Raw genomic sequence first — 15,020 nt, forward strand, 5'->3', positions numbered from 1 at the left:
TTGTTCTTCGTTTAGGGAAAGAAGGTTGAATCGTACGCAGGAAAATCTCACTAGCGACTGCAGCTTCCGTCGTCCTGGCAAGAAAGACCAATTGTCGGCAGAGCCAACTCTAATGCTTGCGGCCGCAGGAGGCTAATCGATGACATAATGCACTTGTCTCATGGCAACGACTGCAGCGGCCTGTCTCATTGAGGCCAATGTGAAAATGTCAAACACTGATAAGGACAAGTTACTGAACGACTTGGGACGAAGAGGATGCCACTTAGACCGAAAAAGACGTTGGCTGACATTGGATCAAACGATCTTCCAGTCCGTCTATGGCGACAGGGCCTCCACAGAGGAAACGTGATTTGGAAACCCACAGTGGCATAACAGCATTTTTAGAGAGATGCGACTGGGAAAGAACATCAGGCCTCAAATAACTGATATGTAGAAACTTCTACAAACAAAATACTTATCTTATCATTTATCCTATCGTCTGTTAGTTAAACTCACTGGTCGGAGAATGGCAAAAAGGCAAGCAGCAAGTGCTGGAAGGGACGCGAAGACATGTTAATACAGTGTGTCGAAGAAATAAAGCAGAATCCTTGGCCTGAACATCAGGGAGACCCAAACCTTCCATCAGCCAGGGTCTCGCCATAACCTCACAGCGCACCCGAAAAACAAGTGCTTCACGGATAAACTTGTGCGATAATCGTTATATAATCGTTATAACTTAGAGAGATTATCACAGGAAAGAGAAAAATTTGTGGAACAAAATAGTTTTCACTTAGCACATAAGGTACCAAGGTCCGAACGGGGAGAAAGTGATGCTCCTGTTCAAAGATCGTTCCTTAAATCCTGACCATGACGGACTCCCAAATTAACGCAGCCAAGTTTAGTCGGACAGCGATCAATAATAGCACAAAGCGATCGATGATGAGCGACCGCCACAGCCCAACGAATCTCAATCGCTTCAGATACACATGCACTGAGTAGCCGACATTTCCGGTCGTTACCTGTGCTCCCGTAAGACGACTAAACATATCCAAAATGTACTTCAGCACCGGTATGTCGTCATGAGTACAGATAAGTAGTAACAAAACGTCATCAGCATACGCGCAGGAAACAAACTTCTCCTTCTATGATGAACAGCCATCCAATCGAGCAGCTGTGGACCGCAACAAGTATTCCAGAAATAGCACGATTAACTAATAGATAGGGGACTACCTTGGTTGGTTGATTTGGGGAGGGGACCAAACAACGAGGTCATCGGTCCCATCTGATAATGTAAGGATGAGGAAGGAAGTCAGTCGTGATCTTTGAAACCGCGCTCTTTCAAAGGGACCATCCCGGCATTGGCCTGAAGCGATTCAGGGAAATCACGGAAAATCTAAACCAGGATGGCCGGATGCAGGTTTGAACCGTCGTCCTCCCGAATGCGAGTCCAGTATGGTAACCACAGCGCCATTTCGCTCGGTGGGAGTCCCTTGTACGACATCTCGACTCATGTGGGGGGAGTAGCTCGATCACTCACGTCAATAGACGCCTAATACGAGTGACTAGAGAGGTGGAAACAAGTCGTGGAGCTTCTTTAAAACCAACGGCCGTCAAAACTCGCAACATAAAACACTGCTAGCTCGGCCAAACATTCGATTAAGATCAGTAAAAAGTAGAACTCCCGACACAGGAAGAGTGGAAGTAATTGAGACGAGATCACGACATTCGTCAAAAGGGAGCCAGAGGAGTATGAGTCGGGAGAAAACTTTGATAACGCGCGACAATATCAGCAAGAAAAACCGACAAACTGCTATTTATCTCCCGCATACGATTTTATAATGAAAACTGAGCAGCGTCATCGGTCAGACCTGATCCACGTGCAGACGTCCCGTCTCTTTGGGAATTAAAACAATTTTCTGACCTTAAAAAATAGCGGAATGCGCCCCACTTGCACTGTTTCATTCACCATAGATGTTATCATATTTCCTATCAGAGACAAAACCCGAACATAAAATTTTTTTTGGGGATACCACCCAAAACCGAAAATTTGCAGCAAGGAGAGCGAAGTTATTATGTTTCATATCACTTACCATCAAAATGTTTGTAGATGTACAGAAAGTAAATATCCTACGTTGGACTAAATGTGGTGTCACCGCCAGACACCACACTTGCTAGGTGGTAGCCTTTAAATCGGCCGCGGCCCGTTAGTATACGTCGAACCCGCGTGTCGCCACTGTCAGTGATTGCAGACCGAGCGCCGCCACACGGCAGGTCTAAAGAGACTTCCTAGCACTCGCCCCAGTTGTACAGCAGACTTTGCTAGCGATGCTACAATGACAAACTACGCTCTGATTTGCCGAGACGATAGTTAGCATAGCCTTCAGCTACGTCATTTGCTACGACCTAGCAAGGCGCCATTACCAGATTATATTGAAATTGTTATTAATGTATCATCAAGAGCGATGTTCTCCAATTATGGATTAAAGTTAAGTATTCAAGCAACTACGTTCTTTTTTTGATATGATGATTACTATACCTTGTTCCAGACCTCACGCCAGTCTGCGTGAGCTTAAACGCGTGCATTTCGGCCTCCTCTAGCAACACGGTGTTGGCTCTTCTGCCAACACATCACTAACTATTCTTGTGTCGGAAACGTTTATAAAATTTCGTAAATACACAAACAATATCAGCAAATAACTGTTACTTAGGTCGCTATGGCTGTCTCGTTGTCTAGGGCGTAGATTCTTGTTTATGCAGTCCACTTAATTGGTTCAAGGTCTTTTGTTTCACTAAAAAACGTTCGAATAATGTTGTTTTCTGACATCATCAGCTTTTATTCATAAATTCTTGACACTTTCTACAACAGCACTTGTTAAGCAAATGCACTGTGCAACTTTTCAACACAGCACAAAGAACTTGATAGTTACATTTGCCAATATCGACAACAACAGAAACTATTGCAGCGCGTTTGATGCCAAAGATTTCTAGAAGTATTACGCACATAACTTCCACAACCTTCACGACGTAGTTCAGATGAATTTTATTATGATTCACATAACTGAAATTACTTTTCAGGTATAATTTATATAATGTTTTCTAGAAATAATTATTTATATGAAGATTTATGCGTCTACTAATTAATACTTAGCGTATGCAAATATTGACAAGATAAAACTATCAGCTTCCTGTCTTTGTAGAGCTGTCGATTGAATTATCGACAGCAATATTAGAGAAATAAAGGATTAAACAGAAATTTTATTTACATGAAAGCTATTGCATAATAATATTAGTTTCAGTGTAAAGGAGTTTTTGAGTTATTTATGTTAACAGCTGTGACACTAATTTTCATGGTTCAAGATTGATCTTGCTAAATGGATAGATTTGAAAAATAAAATTGTATTATCAGAAAAATAGAGTCTTGGTCATCAAATATATGGAAAATTATCTTTAGACGTAGAATTTATAATTTAAGTATAAAAGTTAGCTCAGGTCAGGCCGATATTTATTCGAAATCAAACATTTCAATTGAAGTACGAAAGTTCAGAGGAGGCAGGTTCGTTAGAAAGTACAATGTCAGGTACCTCATCACTGCCAAAAACTCCTCATGGAAAGCTGGTGTAACAATACTACTAAGGAGGGAAGAAAAATAAGCAGACGGTATACCGTCTGCTTCCACTCCAGTGTAAGTTTCGTAAAAATATTAATAAAAGTCACGCACTATATCAGGTGGAGATGGCGACTCACGTCCATCTATAGAAGGAATGGTAGTGTGACATGTCCTTTGAGACAGCGTGCGAAATCAAATTAGATTATCCAGAGACGGTAATTCATTCTGGAGACTCGAACGTGGCTGGGTACGCAAACGAAGACAATCCAATTGCAGCCACTTGTGTTGCAGGAGTTTCGTCTCCATGCAGTGAACATGCATAACTCTCGAATAGATGTCTCGAGCACGATCTCAGTGGTCACGAAGGACAGCGTAATAAAATTCCCGAGTTCTCCTCCTTTCAGCCGGTTTACCAGCGTTAAATCACCTAGTTATCTGAGCACAGTTTCCGTCCGACCCAAATTCCCACATTGTCACACACTACTTGCGTAGCACCCCATGTTCAAAATACTATTAGTATCGCATCGAAAACATACAGTTACTTAAAGAATTTTTAGTCCGTGAAATAGAATGGTGCAACCCACTGAAAGAGTTGCAGTGGTCATTTTTTTGCATGGGGTGGGCTTTCCGTGTAGTGTCGCGCTACGGTACACTGACGCGGGATTTCAGTGTGTACAATGACTGCAGACAAGTATCTCTTAACAAACAAAGTATCAGTTACTACTACTACCCCTAATTCGGCATCCGTACAGTGCTTTTCTTTCGCAGAGTTGCGATTCTCGGCCAGTGTTGCTGAAGTTTCGAATGTTTTGTCATGTTGCTCGTCTTTTTTTTTTTTTCAGGGGACAATTGCTGACTGTTGATGGAAGCTCCCAGGAGGAGATTAATTGTCACAGTGAAACGAGAGTTTCGCTGGCTCCACTCTGCTGTCTTAAGTACCGGCAAGCTGTACAATAGCGCGCTCTGTTGAAAGGAGACCAGAATAGGCCTTAGAACGAGCTGCAGATTCCGAAGGAAGAGATCGTTGTTTGATACTTCTCTTTCTGCTTGTGGCCTCAGGTGAACAACATTTCTCACGGTCAGACCCGGATCCAACGACTTTTTATTGTCTTTCCACCGTGTCTTCCGTGAAATGCATTTGTCACAGTCTAATGGAACTCTTGTGGAAAATAAAATTGCGACATGCTTAACTGGCAAATTTTCAGTGATCTCGCGGTCATTTTAAAGTTACGTTGCAACAGTTTTATAGCGAAATTGGTCGCTTATTTGCAACACAAGCTTGTGAAGTATGTCGAAAATTGTGATCTGGAACACACTACGTAATTCATTAGTCGTTTTCAGAATCCAGGAAAGCAATAAGCATGAGACTTTTCCTACATGTGGCAAACACAGTTAGAGAGAGATTAACGAAACCTTCCCTCTATCCTTTAACAGGAAAGAGTGCCAGAATTATTCAAGCGATGTAGTATCCTATCACAGATGTTTATAAGAAATTACGAATCTTGTGATCGAAATCACAAGTTGATTACTGGCATCATACACTACTGGCCATTAAAATTGCTACACAAAGAAGAAATGCAGATGAAAAACGGGTATTCATTGGACAGATATACTATACTACAACTGACATGTGATTACATTTTCACGCAATTTGGGTGCTTAGATCCTGAGAAATCAGCACCCAGAACAACCACCTCTGGCCGTAATAACGGCCTTGATACGTCTGGGAATTGAGTCAAACAGGTACAGCTGCCCATGCAGCTTCAACACGATACCACAGTTCATCAAGAGTAGTGATTGGCGTATTGTGACGAGCCAGTTGCTCGGCCACCATTGACCAGACGTTTCCAATTGGCGAGAGATCTGGAGAATGTCGTGGCCAGGACAGCAGTCGAACGTGCAGAAAGGCCCGTACAGGAGCTGCAACATGCTGTCGTGCATTATCCTGCTGAAATGTAGGGTTTCGCAGGATCGAATGAAGGGTAGAGCCACGGGTCGTAACACATCTGAAATGTAACGTCCACTGTTCAAAGTGCCGTCAATGCGAACAAGAGGTGACCGAAAAAATGACGTTTTGCCATTTGTGCAGCCAGGTTCGTCATTGAGGACACCATCACAGGCGCTCGTTTCTGTGATGGAGCGTCAAGGGTAGCCGCAGCCATGGTCTCCGAGCTGATTGTCCATGCTGCTGCAAACGTCGTCGAACTGTTCTTGCAGATGGTTGTTGTCTTGCAAACGTCCCCATCTGTTGACTCAGGGATCGAGACATGGCTGCGGGATCCGTTACAGCCATGCGGATAAGATGTCTGTCATCTCGACTGCTAGTGATACGAGGCCGTTGCGATCCAGCAAGGCATTCCGTATTACCCTCCTGAACCCACCGATTCCATATTCTGCTAACAGTCATTGGATCCCGACCAACACGAGCAGCAGGGTCGCGCTACGATAAACCGCAATCGCGATAGGCTACAATCCGACCTTTATCAAAGTCGGAAACGTGATGATAGGCATTTCTCCTCCTTACACGAGGCATCACAACAACGTTTCACCCGGCAACGCCGGTCAACTGCTGTTTGTGTATGAGAAATCGGTTGGAAACTTTCCTCATGTCAGCGCGTTGTAGGTGTCGCCATCGGCGCCAACCTTGTGTGAATGCTCTGAAAAGCTAATCATTTACATACGACTGCATCTTCTTCCCGTCGGTTAAATTTCACGTGTGTAGCGCGTCATCTTCGTGGTGTAGCAATTTTAATGGCCAGTAGTGTAAATGAGTTGGAGAACTCAACATGCAAATTTATCCTACAAAAGCAATTTTTCTCGGGGTTTTGGGCTCAGTTACATGTTACTGAAGTATGGGATCATCGGATACCACGGTCAGAATAATTTTGATGTCCACCAAGCATTTTATATAAGATGGCGTGGGCTCGTGAAGTTGAAAGATTCTTTTTAATTCAAATTTTCTTCGTATCCATGATGGTGCAGAGAGAGACCTTTTTAATAGTTGTGCTCGAGCGGCGCCACTTCAGAATGGACAACCTAAGAGAAGTCGCCTCCACCCGCCGCATAACAAGCGATAGGAGAGGTCAGCATAGCCTCTACTGCAAAGTTGTCTGCAGGGAATAAGTTTTACTGACGGAGACCGAGGCAGTAAAACTAGCCGAGGCACGCTCTCCTACTCTAATGCAGGCGTCAGGTTTTGGGTCGTTAAAAAAAACTGGCGCTGAAGTATGTCACCTATATACCTAGCCGTACGTTCTGGGCTCTACCACGTGGTATCAGTATGCGTAGGGCAAATACGGTAGGGATCCAGACCTGTCGTGAGTGTATGCACACGATTACTTCTGTAACAGCCGTTTCTTCTTGTAAAATTTCCTCTCATTACTAGCATTTATCCTGGCTTACGTTGTTATGGTCGGTTTTTGCCTCTACAATGGTTAACATAGAAGAGGAAAATCGTGAGCAGCGCACCATCTATTTGAGAATCGTATAAACTGATTGTGTGTCGCATTTTCTAAGGCACAGATTGCCGACCAGCGAAGCATTTGCCTAAAATAGTGTGGGAAACTGCCCAAGAACCGCACTCACACCAGCCGGTGTACCAGACCAACAGTTGTTAACATATCGCGCAGATTTGGTTCAGATATGTCTAATTTCCCGGTCTCCTGAGCTGATAGCCTACCCATAAATATGTAGACTTGTCTGAAAAGGTTGGGCTTTGAAGTTAGGAAATAAGGCCTTTGCGCAGAAAAAATTCAAGCTTCCCGCAACTTACAATTAGTTTCAATTCTTCGCATAGCACAGACGATAGTGTACGAGACTGTCCGGTGTTCGGCCTGGATTCGATCCTTACTAGCGCCCCATGTCTAATTTTTTTATCCTTCTTTTTTAGTTTTAGGACACCGAACGAAAAGATCGTCACTGGCGGATCGCTTGAATTCGCACGCGCAACGGCCTTTTGGGCTAACCTCAATGCTAATTAACTCGGAAACGGCGCTACGTATCAATTTTTTTGTCTCTCCGATTACTTCTCAGCACAACCTAACCTGCAATACCCTTACATACTTTCCAAGCTGTTTCTGCCCATCTTGTATACGAGCAAATATCTCTCCGTGTAGTCCGCAGCTCGTGGTCGTGCGGTAGCGTTCTCGCTTCCCACGCCCGGGTTCCCGGGTTAGATTCCCGGCGCGGTCAGGGATTTTCTCTGCCTCGTGATGACTGGGTGTTGTGTGCTGTCCTTAGGTTACTTAGGTTTAAGTAGTTCTATGATGACCATAGATGTTAAGTCCCATAGTGCTCAGAGCCATTTGAACCATTTCTTTCTCTGCGTGTCGAGCAATTCTGAAAAAAAAATAAATAAATTAAAAAGTGTCATGTCTACGTCGAAGATTAATTAAGCTGAAACTTCATGGCAGATTAAAACTGTGTGCAAGACCGAGACTAGAACTCAGGACCTTTGCCTTTCGCGGGCAAGTGCTCTACCATCTGAGTTACCCAAGCACGACTCACGCCCCGTCCTCACAGCTTTACTTGTGCCAGTACCTCATTCTGGAGTGATTAAGCTATTACACACTCTCAGTGAATACGATTACAGTCATAACTAGTTTCCATTATGCATTGCCCATATTCAGATCGTGTACATCATGGATGGCTTCTGACGAATTTACCGATTACAACAAGCCTTGTCATACTGACAAAGACGACGTATGTCATTAGTGCTTCATTTGCACATGCTGACTAGTATGTACATAACGCTATGGTGTACCACGTTTGGTAGCAACCTTGGTCAACCTTGCAGAATGTCATAAAATCGTATCACTGGGTCTGAAATTAAAATTTTGACGTAGCACCTGTTCTTGGACTGGCTACGGTCATGCCTTACATTACTGTGTGTATTTTCAATGTTATTTAGGTAACGGCGAGCTGCATTCAGAATATGAGAGCTCTGTGTTGTTGTGCAGCCGTCTGAGGAAATGAGATCAGTATTTCAGTATTTTACTGTGGGCTCCTCTGACAGTTTTATTTCTCTGTTGTCATTATAACAAAACTAGCGGCCCGCCTCGCACGGTATGCCCTAAGTATGGCCGGGAAGACTTTTCTAGCATAGCGGTAATAGATTATATAGATAAAACGTCCTCGCGAATCAGCCTATCAACGAGGACCGTATGAAGACAGCGAGAGAGTTCAAGTCGTAGGCCTACATATACAGACAGAAAAACAGTGGTTTTAGAATCATAGTTTGTATCAGTCAGCTATTTTACATAATAGTAATCGAATTCTGTACAAAGTTTTTCCCGATACAATGTGTTGTCTTTTCCTAAGAAATTCTCATGCAGTTTTCAGTGAAAAAATGGAAGATTAGAGTTTAACATCCGTTGCACAACGAGAACATTCGGGACAGCACGTACTTGGTTTAGGGGTGGGGTGGGAAAGGAAATCAGCCGTTTATCTGTTAAAGAAACCCATCCAGGAATTTTCCGTAAGCAGTTTGTTGAAACGTCTTAACTCTGGATGAACAGACAGTGATTTCAACTATCGTCGTCCCCAGTACGAAACCAGTGTGCGTGGCACTTAATCACATTGGGCGGAGTTCTAAGTGTGCGCCGCGCGGGATAGCCGTGAGGTCTCAAGCGTCTACCCCTCCCCCCCCCCCGTCAGAAGTAAGTAGAGTTAGTTTAAGTTAGATTAAGTTGTGCGTAAGCCTAGGGAGCGATGGCCTCAGACGTTTGGCCAGTTTTCTAAGGGTGCCTGTGATACAATTCACTACAGAAGCGTCGACATGCACTAATCATTCTCTGAAAGAACAGCTAATGATACGATTTCAGTTATTTTTATATCCTAGTGGCTTTCACAACCTGCTCGAACAGTTTAGCGCAAAATCCCCGAACTTGCGAGACAGGTAGGTGAGCAAGATCTGTATCAAATTCATACGGTGGGAAACGACAGTGGATGCGCTGCGCAATGTGTAGCTACTAGGCGCTCCTCCATGCTTGCTTGCGTAAGTGCTGGGCTAGTATCCACTATTAACCTCAGGAAATACAATACACTAACAATTAAAAATGATACCTCACAAAACAAAATATACGCATATCACAGACGGATGTGTAATGCACAAGGGACGTTGTATAAGTAAGGCACTTTCGTTTTACCCACGATTCCAATTGGTTCAAATGACTCTGAGCACTACGGGACTTAACATCTGTGGTCATCAGTCTCCTAGAACGTAGAACTACTTAAACCTAACTAACCTAAGGATATCACAAACATCCATGCCCGAGGCAGGATTCGAACTTGCAACTGTAGCAGTCACGCGGTTCCAGACTGAAGCGCCTAAAACCGCACGGCCACACCGGCCGGCACGATTCCAATACATCATATTATTGCCCATTATTTTTAACTAGAAAACCTTATTTTTCAAGACGATCTCCGTTCCATGAACGGCCTTACACCTTCTTTCTGGGAGGGCCTGTATGACGCATGCTGTCACTCTACTGGTCGACGTCGGAGCCAAAATGTTGCTGGATCAATAATCCTCTGATCATCTGCGTATTGCTTCCTGTTGAGTACATCCCTCATTGGGTCAGCCAGATGGAAGTCGGAAGTTGCGAGATCCGGGCTGTAGGGTGCATCAGAAAGAACAGTCCGATGAAGTTTCGAGTGCTCTTCTTGAGGGCGAGATGTGTGAGGCCTTGCGTTTAAATGGACAAAGAGAAGATCGGTTGCATTTTTCTGGCGACGAACGCACTAAAGTCGTTTCTTCAGTTTACTTAGGGTAGTGATCGTTGCACCATGATGGAGGACATCAAACAGAACAATCCCTTCAGTGTCCACACGGTCCAACACTGCAGGCGTCGCAGCTGTGTGCGGCTCGTCGGTAGGCTTGTGCTCGGACAGTTCTAGACGACCTTACTGCGATCATGACAGACGCCTCGCCCTTCGAGTCACCATGCTTTTGACCACAGCTGTGTCTCTATATACTTTATGCAAACACCTATGAATAACTGCCATGTTCTGATTTTCCTCCAAAGGAAATTCAGTGAAGCTCTCTGCTTGGCACGCACCTCCGTTTCAGACGCCATTTTGAAGGCTACACATAGAGCCGTCCCGCATCAGAACTTTATGAAACTGTAGGGACTGTAGCAGCAATAGCCCACTACTTTCCAAGACCAATTCTTCGTTATTTCAGCAGAAACTGGCAGAGAAAAACTAGTGTTGCATTACTTACTGAAGACCCCTCGCAATTTCTCACAACGCCAATTGGTCATTTTCGATGCCAGAGCCAGTTTTCAGTACGCTCGGATGCTTGAGAAAGGGGGCTTGTCCAGCCTGGAGATCACGGGTTGGTCTCTCAGTGTTCCTAAACAGGTTGCGGTAAGGGCCTTCTACTCAGGCTTAAGGGCTAGTGATTTTCCCTTTATGGCAGCTGTTACACAGTATGCGTTGGAAATAAACTTTTGAAAAGTCCTTGCATAAAGCAGCAGTTTGCAAAGAACTATAACGGCTTAGGATTCTCTAGGGAGTGGGCAAATCGCGTCACACTCAGTTTTTGAACAGTTGATTTATTTATCAGGAAGAAGGAGGGAAGATTAGCATTCAATGTTGCGCCAACATCGAGGCCAGTAGACATGGAACAGAGGCTCGTATTATTTTAAGGGAGGTGAAGGAAATCGTCCGCACCCTTTTAAAAGAATCCTCCCGGTATTTACTTGGAGCGATTTAGGGAAACCACAGAACACCTAAATCTGGATGGCCAGAAGCGGATGTGAACCGTCGCCCTCCCGAACGCGAGTCCAATGTATTAACCAGTTTGCCACCTCGATTTACTTTTTCTTATTAGCTTCAGTCTACATTAGAGATCTAGTGCCCACGTCCAGCAGGCAGGAGGTAGCCTCCAAATCAGTGCTCGTCAGCAGTGATGTATTGTTGTATTCTCGTCTGTGGCATCCATGGCACAGCATGGCCCGGCAACAGAGAAACTTTGCCTAATACACGATCCTAGCCAGCGCCAGAGCTGTGGGGTTGGTGGCACTGCAGGCTCGCAGAGCTATGCCGCTGGACAGGGCCTGATGGTAGCCTACCTTGGCAGCTCCAGGTGATGGAAGCGATGACATCCGGGTAGCGAACCGTAGCCCTGATGCCTGCCCGACGATACGTCGTAATGGCCGATTTGATGTCTCTTGCTGGCTGGGCGGGCATATTTATGCATGCCAGGTTTACATGCAGACACCCACCGTAGTTCTCCTGCTGTGAAACTGCAGAAGCATTGGCTTTCGGTAACTCTGCTCATTACTGACCGGATGGTCACATCAATGTGCAGAGGGGGATGTAGTTGCGAAATTTTGTGCCAGCTGATTACTGCAGAGTGATTACAGTACTGAGCACAGTGTAGCTACAGAAGAGTTATTGTTGTGAGAGGTAAACGGTAAACCAAATTGTCTACATTTCACTATTGAGATTGCTAGTAATAAATCTGAGCCAATGTATAGACTGTTCATGTGGTACTTTTTCCAGTGTAGAGGTAGGATGTGAGAGTAGTTTTGAAAGTTGTTGCACTTCTACAGGGTATTTATTAGTAATACAGGGGTGTCACTGCTTAAACCTTCTTTCACTGGCTAAGCTGAAGGTGGTAAGCCTTATTTACGCTGAATGAATAGCACAGACACACATAGAGTTCATTCCGTTCTGCCACTGAGCGTTTCTGAGTAAATCACCGGCGAAATTTGTCTCACATGTTCCAGATAGCACGCGGCTTTCGTACCTTAACTTATGATGACTGCAGTGACAAAGATAAAAAAGCCGAATTCCCCGAATCATTTAAAACAGTTGACAACGTAACGGCTAGGATGGAAAGAGAGTACGCGGTTTCAGCGAATTTTCCTCACAATAGCGCAAAACCTCTAAGAGTGGGAGGAGTATTTTTCTGGTAGTGCTATCGAAACGGAATCTTCAGAAATGTACGTTGAGTTGTGGGACGTTAATCCCCCAGAACAGCGTCCACGTCTGCAGAGGTCGCCCACTTGGTAACGTTGGGGTGTCCTCGAGCGACGCTCTGCAAGTAAAAGTGGCTCCAAAGTTGTCAACAGTAACCTCCGAGGCACACTCGTCGGGTTCATTTATGAACTCTGCGGTGGTACACGGGCATAGGCTCTAGATAGTACTGGCTGTTATTGACTAACTCTGGCTGCAGACAGGTTTCAGAGTTGAAAGATACGAACTGTTATTTGTCAACAGTCATTATAATAATAGCACAAATATGAGGTGCTGTCGAAAATGAAGCTTTGAACGTCGTGAGATGTGCCTGGAGAGTTTAGTCCCAGCACAGTAGCTCAATGGGTTTGCTCAGCGTGCTGGCCTCCTCTTGTAATGAAAACTGAGAGAAGTTCTCATCGATGGAATTTGGAGGATGGCTTGTGACATCTGCAAATAATCACTGGCCGAAAACAATGAAGAAACTGAAAGAAAAAAGGAAAGCAAAAGAGCTCTTATCTGTAAAAGGCAACTGCCCAAGTTCGAGTCCAGGTCTGGCAGACTGCTTTAATATGGCAGTTAGTTTCAGATGAGTGCACGTACCGCTGTAGAGTGAAGATACGTGCTATAGCACTGCTGATCTATGAACTGCATATTGTTGTACAATTTTTCTTTTTATATTGGTGCGGTTTCGATACAGTGCTCTGTAATACCAACATGCAAAGGACTTACCATGTGGAAATAATTGAATCTTGTATGTTCGGTACTTTGATATTACCGGAAGCGGCTTACCTCCAGTTTCAGTAGTAGCAGAGTGTGGCTACAATCTATTGAGCTCTGGTTTATATGTCTAGAATGTTTCCACTTTTTATTTTTAAAATTATACTTTCCTTTATATCACATTTCATTCACTTTACAGCACATTGTAAGATATAGTGTGAATCGCACTGCTAAACCTGCAGGACAGGACAGGTAGTTGGAATTGCGGAAAGGGGCCAAAATGAGCGGCTGTCAGTTACTCGATCACATAGAACTTTATTTTTTTGACAAACATTACAGTACAAATTCTTGAACTTAGTTATCAGCTGAATACGCCACATTATTTTATGCCTTAAGGGCACAACCACTTTAATTTTAGAAAAAAAACGGCTAAAAGCCATTAAAAAGCCATAAAATTCAGACGCCAAAGAGAATATTTAGAAGGCAGAAGGCCTCACGTTAAGTAAGTTCTATAATTTGGCTGAAGGGCCAAAAATCTAACACTTGAAAAGCAAAAACCTTAATTTAAAGACAGCTGAAAGCCCATGATTTAAGAATCAACGTAAAATTAAATTAAAAAAACGCAAGGCAGAAGGCCTTATCTTTAATTAGGCTGAAGGCCCCAAACAGTCTGATGCTCGAAAGACGAAGATCCTTAATTTAAAAACGGCTGAAAGCTCCATGACGTAAAACTCAAGGTAAAATAGATTTAAACACCAAAGCCTTATTTTAAATTAGGCTGAAGGCACCAAACAATCTAACACTTGACAAGCAAAGAACCTTAATTTTAAAACGGCTCAAGGCCCATGACTTAACACACCATTGAAACAATTCGACTTTAATTCAGAACTATCGGCTATGAGCCATACAAATACACACAACAGAATATAAGAAAAGGCAGTACAGCTAACGGCGTTCAGAAATTTCGGGGGTCGGCCAGCACTTGAAATGCTAACGTTCACTTAGGCAGTCGGCCCAACCATTCTCTATCCGAAGACAACCCAACCAACAGACAGTCAACGGACCCACCGACAAGGTAACTTGCGCTCCACTCGACCAGTACAGAACCGGGACTTCAATGCAAAAGTAAAAGGCATGGACGCCCACAACCAAGCATACATTAAGCTGTCGAACTACACACCGTGCTGGACAGCGACAAGACGGTGAGGAAAGGCCACTGCCTAAATATACGTCAATAGCCAGGGCAGATAACGGGAACGTTAACGGCCACAAGGCAGAAAATTCCGCTGGTGCACTTCAATTGCAAATAACCAAATACGGTTAGACTCCAACGAACGATGGCTAAACCTTCCCCAACTCGAACACACATGTTGTTGCCCACGGGAATATCCCAACACGCCATAACGAGAACCAAACGGCACAATGTCAACAGTCTTGACTTGCTGGTAAATTAAATCCAAACTCAACTTCCGTGTCCGGGGTCGGTGAGCCACGGACCTCGTAGCAATGGGAACAGCGGCACACACTCAGACACTGTGTAGAGACCACCAGTAGGCCCGGCCAAACTACGCCCCGTGGAGATTTCCTCGCTGCTCCACGCCAACGGACCGACTGTCACACATCAGCAGGGAGACAACAATAAAATAACTGAGCAGTCCACATCACAAGGTACACACAGTTTCACAAACACTAGAACGAAGAACGCATCCAATGCTAAAAGCACTGACTGAGCAATGACACGGCCGAACCA

This window comes from Schistocerca piceifrons, chromosome 5, assembly GCF_021461385.2.
Source record: "Schistocerca piceifrons isolate TAMUIC-IGC-003096 chromosome 5, iqSchPice1.1, whole genome shotgun sequence".
Taxonomy (NCBI): Eukaryota; Metazoa; Arthropoda; class Insecta; order Orthoptera; family Acrididae; genus Schistocerca; species Schistocerca piceifrons.